Source organism: Tyto alba, unplaced genomic scaffold (assembly GCF_018691265.1).
Source record: "Tyto alba isolate M040663 unplaced genomic scaffold, T.alba_DEE_v4.0 Super-Scaffold_11, whole genome shotgun sequence".
Lineage (NCBI taxonomy): Eukaryota > Metazoa > Chordata > Aves > Strigiformes > Tytonidae > Tyto > Tyto alba.
Genome location: NW_024881273.1, coordinates 9,070,542 through 9,085,963, shown reverse-complemented (window position 1 = coordinate 9,085,963; position 15,422 = coordinate 9,070,542). Strand labels below are relative to the sequence as shown.

At 51.5% G+C, this 15,422-nt stretch overlaps 1 protein-coding gene across 5 annotated transcripts in view; it reads right to left on the bottom strand.

The window, feature by feature from the left end:
• The window catches only part of ASTN2 (astrotactin 2), a 360,791-nt gene that overhangs the window by 250,458 nt on the left and 94,911 nt on the right, over window positions 1–15,422 (bottom strand). The window lies entirely within an intron of this gene.

Here is a 15,422-nt window from a genome sequence, read left to right as displayed (position 1 = left end):
AGTTGAACCCCAGGCTTGGCAGCCTTTGGGGGGGGTGGGTCAGGTACTCCCCACCAGGCAACTTTGGGATGGGTAAGGCTGGGGTGGGAGCCAGGCAAATGATGTACAGCCGGTCTGGGCGTCCTCCGAGCTGCCGCAGGAATCCCTGGGGTCTTCCAGGGACCGCGATCACGCGCCGGGCAGCAGCACCTGAGCTCAGGAAACAGCTTGCTGCAACATCCCACAGCATATCACAGCTCGCTGATATTTAAGCAGCTCCCCTCCTTGCTCTCACACACCCCCTACCCAGTAGTGCCAAAAATATACCCCAGAACTGTCCTACGAAACTCACCACCCACCCAGCACAACGGGCGGCTACGGGAAACCATGAAGCCACTCGCAAAGAGCAAAGATGAAATTCAGGATCAAAAGGTTTCTCCTTCTGCAGGCCACGGAGGTCTCCAGGTTTAACAAACAATTTGGCCTCTGTCAGCTCCTTGAATAAACTCATTAGCAGAACGTAACCTCTGTCCTGTTTCCATTTGGAGAGTCACGACATCCCTCCCATTAGCTCCTGAAGCTCCCCCTGCCCGCAGTGGGCCCGTGTGGGGCTGGCAGGGATCACCAGCCCCAGAGCCACCCCGCACGGGTAAGGGATAAGCGAGCACCTTGGAGCTCCCCAGCCTGCCAGGAGTTACCGCCTGATGTATCACCCCACCGCACCTCCCAGGTCCAGAGACATCAGAGCTGGATGGAGCTCCTCAGGCAGCGTAACTGCTCCGCACCCTGGACTCTAATTCCCTTCACAGCATGTAGCAGGGTCCGTTTCAGTGGGAAATGAGAAGCTGGCCATGCAGTTTGAGGCATTTGTAATCCTAGACATGGATTTGACATAAATGCGGGGTTTGCCGCAGGGAGGGGAGAGCCCCGGCCACCCCGTGCCGCAGCTCCCCCCTTCTTCTCCCCAGAGGTGATGTCCTCAACCTCCCCAGGGTTGAGAGGCTTTAGACCACCCCAGGGTGCTTTTATATCCCCGCAGGCTGCAGAGAAGGTGTCAAAATCTGCTGGGAGCACTGGAGAAGAGCAGACTGGCTGCTGTGCCCGTGGGCACAGGCACATCGGGTGGGCTCAGGAGAGGATCCGTCCACCCAGCGCTGCCACACCAGGCGATGGAGAGATGAGGATCAAACCCACCGCCTGCGTAAGCACCGAAGGTGGGGACCATTTCGGGAGAGCTCCAGAGAGCGGGTGGCCTATGAGACCAGCTATGTTACATCTTCCAATTATTCACCACCAAGCTCCCCCAGGCACCACAGATCAAAGGCAGAGCTCCCCAAAGCCCCCGACATTTACAGCAGACGCAGCCAGATCCTTCAGCCCAGCAAGCAGCATCACAGGGGAGGAAAAAAAAAAAAAAAAAAAAAAAAAGAGGAAAAATCAAGATCACAGGGAAAGGTCTCTAAAGAGCATCTAGTCCCAGCTGTGACAGCAGACATCCAACCCCCTCTTGCAGGGCTCCTCCGAGGCGCTGGGGAAGGATGATGCTGTGGCTCAGCACCCTGCCACCGTGTCTGTGGGGGGAAGCCCATCCCCGCAGCTCCTTCACCCGGGAGCAAGCGTAGCAGGGCCTCCCCGTGAACAGATGGCACGTTATTTGAACCTCGGGGCTGTGTGATAGATAATGTGTGCAAGCGGAGCAGGGAGCTCAGGAACAGTGTGGCTGAGGCTTATTTACTGTAAGGAGGCCAGAAGGAGAGCGCGGGAGGGGAGGGAGAGGGGGCCATGCCTTCAGCTAGCAACAGAACACGGCGAGGTCGCAGCTCCCTCGTGGTCCCTGCTCGACTGATGAGAATAATCAGCACGGCGGTGATCGTACCCCATCTGGCCACCACGCTCGGCACATCCATCCAGAGGCATCTGCTCGCCTGCTCATCAGTGGAGCGAAGGCCAAAAGCAAGGAGGGAGCACTGCCTTTGTGGGGAGAGGGTCCCTGCAGCTGCTGACTATTTGTGATGACGTTACAAATACTTATTTACAGGAATGGCAGCAAAAAGCTGGTGCATCTTGCTGCTCTGCACACCTTGTGTGTGCCAGGACAGTGCTGGCCTCTCCATGCCCCTGAGATTGGGGGTTTTGAGCAATAAAAAATTAAAAAAAAAAAAAAAAAAAACAAAAAAAAAAAAAACACAAACTAAAGAAAAACCCCTTGTCGACATGATTTCAGCAAGCAGAGGTCGACACGGCCACCATGGAGAAAACCCTCGCTGACAAACGAAAGGTAGCTGGGCTTCAACTGAATGAGCATCAGGGGTCAAGGATGAAGGACGGACCCTTCACGCACTGCCAACCGTGACAAAAGGGAGGGAGAAGAAACCACTGCACCAAAACGTAATGAGGCACGGCACTCACCGAGGCCGCTGGGCCCCTGTTGACTATGGGGGTGTCCACCACATCCGTAAAAGAGACACATCCACTACAAACTGCCACCTGGGCTTTGCCACCCCAGGAGATTTCCACAGTCAGCCACCCGAGCCTGGAGAGCCATGGGCAGGGACCCACCGCCCGGACCGACACCTCCACGGGCATCACAGAACCTCACGGCAAACACGACTCCGCACCCACCGCACGCATGCTCAGCCTTCCCGTCTCCCACAGAGGTTTTAATCATTCTGCCAAGACTGGGAAGGCACGCTACGGCAGGGCAAAGCTTCAAACGCCCCAGCTCCCCCCCGCAGAGCCCACCCGGGGCTGCCTGTGCCCACCACGGGCTCAACCCGCACGCGTTCCCCTCCCCGGCACAACGCAGCCGCCAGCGCCCGGGCACCGGCTCCTCCCGGCGACACCCGAACACGACGCAGACTTAGAGGAGACAGGACTGTCCTTCCCTTGAGCGAAGCTTGCCAAACCGCCTTCTCTCCCATCCCTGGTTTCCAGGAGATAAATCCATCAGGGCTACTGAGCTCACATCTTCGTCACCGTGCTGAGAGTTCCTCCAGCCTGGCAGAGGTGGTGAGATCCACCCTGAGGCTTGGCACAACGCTGTGATCTCAATCTCACCCCATCCTATAGCGAGGGCCTTGGGCAGCGTAACAACCCCAGGAACTAGATGAAGCAGAGGAAGCACGAGGCTCTTCAGCCTCTGCAAAATCATCTTCCATCTCCAGCAACAATCTAAGGATGCAGCTGAAGGTCACCGTACCTTTGTAAAGCACATTACATGTTCCCATCATACACTTACCTCCTGTCCACCCCCATACACTATTCTGAAAGCGATTTTCTCTCCTTACGGCTCCCCTATTTGTTTGCGTGTCTCCCACAAAACAATTCATACCACTAGCCTTTCTTTCTTCCTTTTTGCTGGCACAAATTGCAGTGGGAAAACATGTTTTTTTATTGGCTTAAAAATGGCAACAACAGAAAAAAAAAAAAAGTCAGCAACTAAACAATATGAGCGATGTTTGGGTAAAAATACATTGCAACGGAGATGGGAAGTGACAGCACTTGTTTCAGTCCTCAAGGGACTCCCAGCGCAGTCAGGAGAACTGCACCTTTCCCAGACTCACAGGCTGGGTTCAGGGGGGTTGTTTTGGGGAGATACCAAAACTAGTATCTCACCAGCTCGAGCGGCCAGGACAGATCCTGCAAAACACAATCCCAGGCTCGGAGCAGCGCAACCACCCACAGCCTGTATTTGAAAGACGCGCTGGCTGCGTGCCTGCACCTCCACTGGCTGCACTTGGATGGTGCCTCCACCACCCCAAGACAATCCCGAGGGTCCAGCACAAGGGACAAGAAACTGCAAAACCCCTTTGACTGTGCAACCTGTTTATTGCCAGCCGAGACTGGGAAGCCCGGATGGAGCTGGTGGTGATGGAAGTGCCTCACAGACCTTGGAAACAAGCCCTCAACCTCCCTGAGATATTTTAAGGTCTTCGGATGTGGCCTTGGAGGACCCCAATGGAACAGCCGTACCACACACTGGAGAACTACCCTCAGCGTAAGCCAACACTCCTGCACCCTGAGGAGACCCCCCCTCCACCAGTATCTGGCAGCCCCGCTCAACACCACATCGGACACGGCGGGGCAGGGGAAGGGCAACAGGTTCTCCCCAAACCAGGCTCACTACCTTGTGCTGCTGCTGGGTGGTTGGGAGAGTGGGACAGCCCCATGGCTCGGTTTTTGCAGCATATTAAAACAGAGCAGCGAGGCTTAAGGTCTTCAAAGATGCCAGCTTCCCTGAGGCTCTCAGGCTTTGGTGTTTAGTTTAAACTTTCGACCCCTGGAGTCACAACAGTCCCTGTACTCCTCACACAACATCTACACTCCTACAGCTAAATGGAGAAGACTGCAGAAAGACAACAGCAGCTTCTATTAGAGCTTCCCATACTAGGTATTGAGTAAAATATATTTGTAAAAAAATACATTTTTTTTAAGCATCTGACTTTCCCATCCCTATCTTTTATTTCTGAGTGTCAGAGGGCAAGTAATCGATTCCCCAACATTACCAGTGCTTAAAATGCTCCCAGAGTTTTGGAGAGTGGAGTAACTCACAGAGCAGCTCAAGAGCTGCTCAACTGAGCATGCTGCTTTGCTGGAATCAAAGCGTTTACAAGAATACATCAAACTCAATCAAGGATTAAAAGGAAGAGTTTGGGCACAATTAGAAGTCAAATTGGTGGGATTTTTACATCCTGATCTGTGTACACGTTCATGACAGCACCCACAGCCACATGCAGGATGCAGCCCGCTTGTCTCAGGTGCCAGCTTTTCCCCATGCCCATCTCCTGCCCCCTCATCGACTGCTTCCAGTATTTTTCAAATAATCTGCTTTTTCTAGGCACAGGGGAGGGTGCTCTCCTGGGAATCACTGATGCTGGCTTGAAAGGTCTAATGCATCATCACATTTGTATAGGACCATATAAACATCAGCTATGTGCAACATGGTTTAATAATGTGATAATTGTTTTCTCCAAATCGAACCCCTGAGTTTCAGTAAGCACATTCTAATGTTTCTGGATTGGTATTTTGGACATTTCTATTCTATAAAGTATTTCAAGAAATCAACTTTCCGATTCTACTTGGGATAAGCATAAATTTCATAATACTGGAAGTTTTCCACATGGTAGAAACCCTGTTTTCTCACCAGCTCTAAATAATGGGTGTTTGTTGCTTTTCGAAGCATGAAATAAGTAACGGTGTTTGTTCTGAAACTGGGATGTGGACTGATTTTCAACAGTGCCACCCTGAAGGTACTAAGCTCCGGAAAGCAGAGAGATTTACTAGCATAAAATTAGGTAATTACATCGATGCCTATGTGATGACGGTGGGAGAGATTTGTACAACAGCTTCACACATATTGGGATGAAAACACATCTGGAGAGCAACATCCTGCCACAGAGCACAGTGGATATGGCAAAGGCATGAGAAACACCGAGAACTTCACCTCTCCATCTCTTTCTCCAGCCACCAAACCCCTCTACCACCTCTCGAGCAAGACAGCCTCTGTCCCCTTTGGTCCCCTGCTTTCCACCAGCCCACATCATACACCATGTGCAGGCACGCCATGGCCAAGAAACACTGGGAGACTGATGGCTGCATTACACAATCTATATCTCAATATCTATATATAGATATCTCCATATATAGATATGGAGATATATATATATTTATTAAATTAAAAAAATAGATAGATATGGAGATATATATATATATATATATAACCATCCAAACAAAGCACAAATAACCACACAAACCCATACATCAGGGGACCAAGCACCTCCTGCAATACATACATCTCCAAGCCATCCTTAGGCAAGCCCCTCAGGGGAAATGACATCGGTGGCACGGCACTTTGCCGGAGCTGGCCCCCAGCCCAGCCTGCCGACGCGGCGCAAGGGAGGATCCATCTCTCTCCAAGAAGCTCTTTTACACAGAGGGGTTTTCAGATGCAGCAACAGAGGGATATGGGAACCCAGCAGCATTCTGAAAAAAGTCTTGTATTCCACCTCGACTTTTTCCTTCTTTTCTCTCCTGGCACTTTTTGTTGAGTTTTAAAATAGAGAAAGTATAAATTTTTTTAACATAGGTATTAATACATTAATAGATTATTAAATACATTAATAAATCTCTCACTATAAAAACAAATTTTTATATATAATTGCAAATACATTTTAATTGCAAATTGGAGGGGGAGGGTAGCAGAAAGAAGAGATAAAACTTTATTCGAGATGTCTCCTTTGAAGGAAACTGAACAAATGTACTTTCCTCCTTCATATATTCATGAGATGACTGCTTCCCTACCCCGTTCTCCACCACCTTCAGCTCTGGGCTCGGAGCCAGCACAGTCCTTATCTGGTATGAGGCAGGGGAAGAAAAAAAACCCTGATAGGATCATAAGTTTTCAGGAGTTTAACAAATCTGCAAAAGAAAAAAAAAAAAAAAAAAAAGTTGCCATTGGTTTTTGATAAAGCCTGGGGTGTGTGACAGGGAAGGGGGGGTGCCGGGAGAGGCTGGCGTGCAGCGTGGCAGGGGGCTGGAGGCCTGCGTCGGCTCAGCATCCCACAGTGGGGATGGGGACCCCAGGGAGCACTGGGGCACCCCACAACCCCTCTGACCACGCACCCCCTCTTTACTTCTCCTCTTCATTGCGAAGCTTTGCCAATCCCTCCCCATCTACAGAGAGCAGGAGATGATATCTGCAGCTCCTGTCCTTGCTGAAGCCGGGTGAGCTGCTCCTCAAACTGGCAGGACACAGGGAAACACCCAGAGCACCAGGAAGGGGCACCCGGAGCCAGCACCCACTGGAGTGCCCACCCAGCACCGGCTGCCCTGACCCTTCTTCATCCTCTCTCCAGTCACGGCGCTCAATTGCTTCCCAGCTAATTGCTCCACTCATGTGTGCAAACTAACCGTTTACTGGAAAATGCCACGGAATGTTAATTTCATTCGGAATTGGGTAATTGCAAAGCACTTCCATTTTTTTTTATTATAGGAAATGAATAAGCATTGTATTAATAGCATCATTTCCAACTCCAACCACAGTCGCGGCCCCATCGACGGAGTCTGCGAGTTATCTGTCACCCCGCATTTTCCCGGCCTTTCTACTTTCCTCCCCTCTCTCCCTTCCCTCTGCCAAGCTCCTGACTTCCCACGTTGGTAATTAAGATAATGCAATATAATTATAAACACAGCGCGAAAGATCAAACGCCTAAGAGCAGCAGTCCGACGGTCCCCGCCTCTGCCTCGCCCCCTCGCACTGCGAGCATCTTGCCAAAGCAGATGGGTCTCTGCTCTCCTTGGGCTGCGACCAGATGGGCTTGACCTTCCCAGGAGCTGGTTCTGACTAGGAAACCCTCAGCTCTTCTACGGGGCAAAAACTTTTCTAGCACACCCCTCCCCTGACACCTACAGGGCTTTGCAGATTGGGGGTGTTCAGCCTGGAGAGAAGGAGGCTCCGGGGAGACCTCACTGCGGCCTTTCAGCACTTGAAGGGGGCTACAGGAAAGCTGGCGGCAGACTTTTCAGCAGGGCCTGTTGTGACAGGACAAGGTGTAACGGTTTTAAACTAAAAGAAGGTAGATTCAGACTAGATATAAAGAAGAAATTTTTCACGGTGAAGGTGGGGAAACGCCGGCACAGGTTGTCCAGAGAGGTTGTAGGTGTCCCATCCCTGGAAACATTCAAGGTCAGGCTGGATGAGGCTCTGAGCAAGCTGATCGGGTTGCAGATGTCCCTGCTCACTGCAGGGGGGTTGGACTAGATGGCCTTTAAACGTCCCTTCTAACCCAAACCAGTCTGCGATTTGTCCCTTTACCCCTTTTCTCCTTCTGCAAGGAAAAGCCTTTGGCCGTGGGATGCTGCTGCACCTCCCCCTGCCCCAGCACTGAGAAGGTCCAGGCCACCGGAGACTCTGCTTCTCACTATCTCCACTCTAATAAAACCATTAACTTACTTTTTTTATGAGACACCATAACTTTTTCGCTTATGCAGCAAGCAGAGAGGAGCGGGGAAGATGGGCAGACCCTCAGCAGCAGCTAATGGTCCTCAAGTTATAAAATAATTGAAAAGTTAAATAAGAACACTCTGGAGGAAGCTTCCCGATTTGGTGCTAATAGGCACACGAAGCGGCCCAGGCTAATGTTGCGTGGAGGAGAGACACCAGCTCGTGAGCACAGCGCTGACCTCCAGCTCCCTGTCTCCACCACACACCTACAACCCCGCAAATCCAGAGGAAAAACTGCCCCCTGAAGCCAGCTGGGGCAGAGACCCACCGAGGGCAGGAGAAAGCCCCATCCCACCTGGCCGAAGAATCACTGGGGGATGAACCTGGAGGCAGCAGCACTTCGGCATCTATGAAGCAAGTGTGAGCAAGTCCTCGCACCCCCAGGGATGGGCACGGACAGGGAACAGCGATGGTTGGCAAACGTGGGTGAGCAACACGGCCCGGTGGCTCCTCTCCAGTCTCAACCACCACCCAACTCCCTGCTCGGCAGCACGGTGCAGAACAAATTTGTTGGAAATCAAATTTCCTTTTCCCAACAGGCAAAGTGATACCTTTTAACGGTGCTGGCAGCCAGGGAGGAACAAGGGAGTGACATCAACCCAGAGGAGAAAGGCAAACCACCAAGAACCTGTATTGCAATGGGGCCAGGGAGCCTCAGCTCCACCGACACCACCAAGAGAAGCTGCCCTGTGGTGGCTGGGGCCAACCACCTCTTGCACCAGGAGGCACATGGGTGCAGGGAGCAGGCAGGGAAGAGGGAGCGGAGACCTGGTTTGTTGGCTCAAAAGAAGACTTGGAGCTGAGGGAATGCCTGGAGAGCCCAGTCTATCAAAAGCAAACCACTTCCAAGCCACACAGGTAAAGAAGTGAGGCTGAGCACTGCCAGACCCCAGAGGACCCAGTGGGTGACTCGCAGCAAACGCCGTAACTCATTGGGGCCGTCAGAAAGGATTGATTTGAAGCACCTTTTTAATAAGTTTCCTCTCCTGCTGGTCCTTCGGGTAGGTCACTGCCTAATGATAAATGGGGCTGGAAGGTGCCTGCAGACCTAATATCAGCGCAGGTGCCCGGCCTCGATCCATCTTCCTTAGGAGCCAGCTGACAAAACTAACTGTCTCGGCGCTGTAGCCGGGTAAAACACAACTGATGGGAAGAGGACATGCAAACAGAGCGAAGGGCTGGCACTGCAGCTGCCCTCCCTGCTCCCCTCCGCATAAAACCCACAAGCCTAGGACGGGCCGATGGGGAGAACATCTCACGCATGCCAGCAGCAGACCTGCAGTGCCGCTAAAAGCCAAGGCGAAGGAGCGCTGAGCGTCACGGACCGAGAGGAACCCGTCGCTCTCAGGCAGGAGACAGGATCTGCAGCAGCCTCAGCTCGGAGCCACACACCCCAGGGGCTGCCCGAGTGCTCGCTGGCATCTGTATTTCCAGCAGAAATGAAGAACTCCCGGGTCCTCTGAACTGCACACAAGGCAGCTGCAAGATGCAACCCAGCATGGAAACCCAGGAGAGGGGAGGACACCTGAGATCCCCCCAGGGTCTCCCCCAAGGGGAATAAACAGCCACCATATTATTTTTTAGATCATGCATCAGGGAAAAAAAAAAAAAAAAAAAAAAATCTCAAACCTAATCCTGGTCAACAACTGGCCTACAACCCAGCTATGCCTTAAATAATGTAGTGCTTTATCAAACATTCATAGTGATGCATAAAGTGATGAACAACGTGTGCCTAGCATTTATATAAATATAGTTCCTGATGGCTTGTTTTCCTTGGACAGCCAAAACTTCACAGCTTATCTTCTGTGAGCTTGTGATTTCGCCCAGACAAAAAGCACTTTGGATATGTGGGGAATCAGGGCTACTGCACACAAAACAGCCACGACACCTCCTCCAGGCACCAGCAGCCCCACAAATCCCAGCAAAAGTCCACCTTAAAAGAGGTGCTGCTGACTCGAGGAGCCACACGTCACCCGGCTGTGGCTGGGAGAGAGGATGACCAGGGGTATTTCTCCTCACACGGGATGTCGTGCAGCATCAGGGTGAGACCAGCCCAAGCCTCACAAAGCAGTGAAGAGGCCAGCGGGACTTCATGAAACTGCCACCCCTTTGGGATACTCAGCAAAATATTGGCATATTGAAATACCCCTTTTCTCTTCTATTCCCTACGGCACCATCAGAAGCTGCTTTTTCATCTGCTTGTTCCCACCTCTGTCTCATTAAATTAGTAAGTGGGGATATAGCAAAGGCGAAGGGAGGGGAGAAAACAAAAAAAAACCACATTGGGAAATCCAACCTACCAGCCTTTTCTCAACAGCAATGCTTGCTGTGGGTCAGGAAGAGCCCTGGCTGGTCTGAGATGTTTAAGCCTTAATTAGTCATTAAGCACATGCCAGCAGCAGGATGCAGGACCAGAGGAGGCCACTGCCCCTGGGAGCTTCCCCATCCCTTCTGACCTGCTGCTGGGAGGCAGGAGGGACGATGTATGTGGGCCTCATTCGGGGACACCTCCTGGGGTGTAAGGGAGGGGGAGTGTGTCCTTCAGGACCAACAGGCCAAAAGACCATCATTCCCTCCCTCCATGCTGGTGAGGACAACCCAAATTTGGGACAGAAGCAACCAGGTCAATGTGATGGGGTGATCGAAACAAACTTAAAACTACAGCCTGGCAGCTCTCTGTTCAGATCTCAAAAGGCAATTAGTCATATTAATTATGACTGTGTTTATCTCTCTGGAAAGCAAAGCTTTTCCCTGGCAAGGACGGCCATTTTCAAATCAACATTAAAGTCAGAGCTGGCATCACCATAAAACTGAAGGACTCAGTGGCATATCTGTTTTAACCCCTGCAACTGGGGCCCCTATTCTCTTAATTAATGCACTCAAATCAGTTGGAATTTAGCATGTTGGACTTAAAGACATGCTTAATTTTTCTAATAACTTGAGACACTAGCTAAGCACATGCTTAACTGCTTTCCTGAATTGGGACCCAATTCCTACCCTCTTGGGCCTCATTTTTTTTTTTTTTTTTATTTCTTTAAAGCTGAAATTTGCAGCTAGGTTTTTCAGCCAGGAATAGCAGGCTGCAAAAAGCACTTTCCACTAGCAGGCTACGTGAATATATATTTTCAAAGGTCTCTGTAAATTACACAAGGAGTTGGCGAGGATTAGAGCTGGGAAAACCTGATCACGTACAAAGAGGGTCATGATCCCATCAGGTCACTGGAAAGAAGACAGAGCCCCAAGACATATCAGATGCTGGCCTGACGTACTGTCCCATTTTAGCCTCCAGCCCCAGCAAACATCAAGCCGTCGTTTTATTTATTAAAGGCTCAGAAAGCCTCTGGTTAATGGTCGGATTCAGGGTGGCACTGCATCTGCCTACCCGAGCGAATGGCAGCTGCAGGGAGCGGCTCCCAGACCCGGCACGGCACCGTTTGACACGGCAGAGTGGGGATCTCCCTGGCTGCAGCTGACCACGATCCCGGCCAGGCATTGATGTCCCCTCGAAGATGCTGGGCTGTCACCTCGGGGATGGCAACGTCAGGCCGGTCATCTCGGTCCTGTTGCCCATGGGCTCTCCGTCACGCAGGACAGCACCACCGCCCTGCCCACCGCGAGGACGTCGCCTCTGACTCACACCCTGCCTCTAAAGCTCACCCCCAAGATACTGCAGAGCTCATATATTCGCAATGAATAGCAACTCCAGGGCACAGCTTAACTACACCTGCCCTCCTCTCCCACATCTCAGCCCCCAAAATGTCCCTTTCCCCAGCCCGGACACCGCGACCTCGGGCCGGAGCGCTGCCGCACCTCTCCCCGCTGGAGGAGTCTTCACGGGGAGGCGAAGATGATGGTTGAGATGCTGCTCCAGTGCTGGCAGGTGGCAGAGGAAGCTCCCCCCTCCTCATCACCAGGACCTTTCCCCTGCCTGCTTTGGGCTGTTATCTCAAACCTAAGCTATTTGTCTCCCTTGCCAAAACCCTTCTCCCGACTGCACCACCCAGAGCAGTTTGGCTGGGAGGCTGTTGGGACCACAACCCCTGACATCAGCAGTTCTCAATGTTTCCTCATGCTGCCCCGTCTGCTGTCTGGCGTGGCTTTCCTCTCCCACCCACAGAGGAGTGCTGGACCATTAAGTGACATGATCAGCGTTACCAAAGCACCCAGTGGCAGAGTGGAGCTGGATCTACATCTCCAGTTTCACTCTAGGTGCCAGACCATCTTTCAGGCATGCTCAAAAGCCTCTCGCTATCACTACAGAGAAAAGCATCCATGGATTAAGTAAGAGAAACTTCAGAGGTTTACCGAAGTTAACACAGCAGGTGAGAAGAAAGTCCAGGAGATATGAATTCAGGATGGCTGCACAACCACACCTTTGATATGTCTACGGTATTAATCATTGGTACCATCGGTAATAAGTCCTGTCTCCTGTCTAGACTTGGAGGCCATACCCAGACTGCAGAGTCTGTGAAGCCAGCACAAAGGCCTGCTTGAAAAGTTCTTTTTTTGAACATGAAAGAAACTGAGAAAATAAAGATGGGTCCTTTGTAGCAGGACTGGAATTGCAGATACTCAATTTTCAAGTCTGACATCTATTTTCTCCTCAGTTTTCACCAGGCAGAAGTTCTGCTTCTCACTGTTCCTTCGGAGATTTGGTTTGGCAAAATCTGCTCGTTGGGGAATTTGTGGGTAACCCCATATTCAGGCTTGCTGGACTTTTATCTGCTTTCATTTACTAACTCCATCTCTGTGCATCCAGTGCATTCCATCTGGGGATGTAGCAGTGCTGCCTGCAACAGACTGGGGGCCAAACCTCCTCACAAGCAGCACTTAACGGTCAGAAGCAACAGGCTCCTGCTGCTGTAGGATGAAAACATGTCGGTAAAGCCAGGTATATCAAAAGGTGAAAGCAAGTTAGGAATTCCCAAAGGGCTGGAGCTTGAGGTCATTTGCTCAGGAAAAGCAGGAGAGCAGAAATCATCAGGAGCACAGACTGGAAACTACCCAGAGAAGTGAGGACAGAGGCAGCAAGGACAGTGACATCACCTGCACGAATTTACCCAAATCCCCTTAATTGCAGAACGCTGTGTACACACAGGGGCTGGGTTCAGACGTAGGGGTCTCCCCAGCAAAGACCAAGACCCCAGACGCTGCAACCCACACCAGGAGACCCCACTTGGCACCACACGCACCCACGGGGCACAGAACCCCTGGAGACCTAATTGTTAGAGAGAACCCACAACCGCAAGGAGAAGTCACGGCCCCCCTTCCACAGCAGCACAAAGGGACCTTTTTGGCTAACTAGGACTGCCTGGCTATTGCCTCCTTCCTCGCTCCATTTCATTTTATCACATTAATAAAGAAAAGACTACTTTTCTTCTTAAACTGCCTCAGATTTTTCTTCTGTCTAAATTCATCTGGGCTCTGTGCAATGTCACCAGGTCAGTTTGTGCTCCTGCTGCAATTCTAATTTTGTCAGCTTTCCATTTTCTAGGGAGTTGGGGGATTTTTCTTTCTTTCTTTCTTTCTCCCCCCCGCTCCCAAGTCAAAAATGATTTTGCATAACAGTAATAATGTTAATAGCCCTGCACAGTGCATCCAGATTACAACTGCAGCTAGGGAGAAATAAACATCTCATCTTTGCCCTGCTGTTTATCTACCCACAGCAGAGCCTGGTATCAGGTCAGAACCTGTAATTTCATTAACTTTATCACTCAGACGCGCTTGTTGCTAGATGTCATTATTCAGCACATTGCTCCTGTGTTTTGTTTGTGCTGGGCTTCGCTTCAGATGCTCCGGCACCGCGCGGGAGCAGCCCTCCCATCCGCATTGCTGCAGAGTGCTGCCCGAGACTTGGGAGGAAAGTTTGGCTTGCTGATCCGTGCTTTGCTTGCCCATAATTTGCAAAACATTTGTGCTGTTTGACCTCCCAGGCAGGGATTTCTCTCCCATTTTGCAGGGCTGTATGTAGCAGTCATCCAAGGCAATTCCACGCCTGACCTGATACATCCAGAAGCTCTGTGTGGAGAATAAAAAAAACCCCACGTTCTTCTTCGTGGAAAGAGCCATGGAGCCCAACAGCCGCACAGCGTGGGGTGCACAAATCCCAAATGATGGAAAGCACCCGCCGCCGGCACAACCCAGCACCTGCAAATCAATCACTGCCCGGCACGTGGGGAAAGCAAGCAGCGCAGGCAGGTGCAGGGCGAGCCGAAATGCTCCATCTTCATCGGATTTGCCATCCCCGGTAATTAATGCTGGGAAGTGACACTTGAAAGAGCCTCTAGTGACAGCCCCAGCGATGATACCGTTTGGAGCCCGCTGACAAGTCCCAGCTGATGCCTTATCACAGCACTGCACTGCAAGAGCAGCAAGGAGAGCTTTTCCCTTGGGCGCTGACGGACTCCCCGGGATGCGGGCACAGCTCCTCGCCCGGCCCCGGCGATCGCACCGAAAAACCACGCAGCCAGGCACCAGGGGGAAGGCTGACCCCCACCCTTGAGCTAGGGCCATGCTCCAGCCGGGTTTCACCTTGACGCATCCATCTCCAATCCACCCGTAAAATCCTGGCTGGGCAGAACTGATTCCCAGCCCCTGGGGATCTCCAGGTACGCGGTGGCTGCTCGCACCGAGCGCGGGGTTTTCTCCACCCTCCTGCCGCATCCCCGCGGGATCCCGGCTGCATTCGCTGCTCGCATCCAGCGCCGCCCGAATCACCGTGTTTCCCAGGCGTGTGCAAACTGGGTCAAGACTGCAAAGCCCACAGGACGTATATTTATATTTCTAGTCTACAAATCCTAGATCTGAACTACAGCCACCTCGTTCTTGGCAATCCAGGCTCTCACCAGCTTCAGCAGAGCAGAGTAACGAGCGCATACCATAGCTTGAGTCCTTGAGCAAAGTTTCATTCAAGAGGGAGAAGTGCCCATCTGGGAGGAAACAGCGAGCTGGCATGGTTTGGAAGGATCAGACCAGGCAAGGCACAAACCTGCCTCAATCCAAGGTGCAAAGTCCGACAGCATCACAAGCTGAACTGGTGGGAGCATTTGTGAACATCTCTCGCAGCCCGGAGCAGCCCTGGCCCTACAGGCACCTTGCAGCCCCAGCTTGGGGGGATTTTTCAGTCAGTGTAAGAAGCTCTTTATTGTCAATTCCTGAAGCCCTCAGACAGTTTAATATTCTGCCCTAGATCTTGTTTACTATTATGTTTTGAAGAGGACTGAAATGCAGTTACTGCCGTCTTCCCCACTCACCCACAACTCTAAATAATTTATAGAAAAGCAAAACAAAGAAGACAATATGAAAAAAAAAAAAAAGGTAGCTCAGTAACAATATATGAAGGCTTTCATTTGTTCATTCTCACTGAGCGGAGCGCTGGGGAAACATCTCTTAATGCCACAGGCCAGTAACAGCCAGCCATAGACAAAGGGGGATGCCAGCA